A 638-nucleotide genomic window follows, 5' to 3' on the forward strand; every position below is an offset into this window, starting at 1 on the left:
GATGCAACACCAAGGCAAGAATGTTCAAACATTTCATTGCACCTTGAGGACTGTATCAGAAACCATCTGTTAACATGTGAGTCATAGAAATCAATATTTCTGACTACAAAACTAGTAGGATGTAAATCTTGTGGGTGATGTGCTGAAAGGTCTATGTAGGAGGATCTGGTGATACAGTCATACTAGCCTCAGGGGTCATAGATTAATAAGACCTTCTTGGAAGCTTACAACTGTTTCCAGCCACCCAGGACTTCTCGACTCTTCTCCAGAGCATGGCCCACGTTTATGTTGGCAAGACCCCTTCTAGAAATACCAGTCTCACACTTGTCTTGCCACTAGAGCTTAGATGTCAAGGTTTTCTTAAAGTACCTTCTTGTCGTAACTCCTGGAAAAAATTCTCACCCGCAAACACGTCTTGAGAAATCTCACAATTCTTCATTGAGAACTGTTGACAAATTTAGTTACATATAAAATGCAGCCAACTCTAAAATTTACTCCTACCTGTTTTTATTGCAATTAAAATAGATAACAGGTTGTAAGGTAGAGATACTCATGCAAGTGAAAGTTACCGGAAGGTGCACTCAACATGAAGACAATGCGTGCCAGAGAACTGGTTCTTTAATTGTTCTAAATGACAC

This window comes from Branchiostoma belcheri, unplaced genomic scaffold (genome assembly GCF_001625305.1).
Source record: "Branchiostoma belcheri isolate BF01 breed outbred unplaced genomic scaffold, Haploidv18h27 scaffold106, whole genome shotgun sequence".
In the NCBI taxonomy this organism is placed as follows: Eukaryota; Metazoa; Chordata; class Leptocardii; order Amphioxiformes; family Branchiostomatidae; genus Branchiostoma; species Branchiostoma belcheri.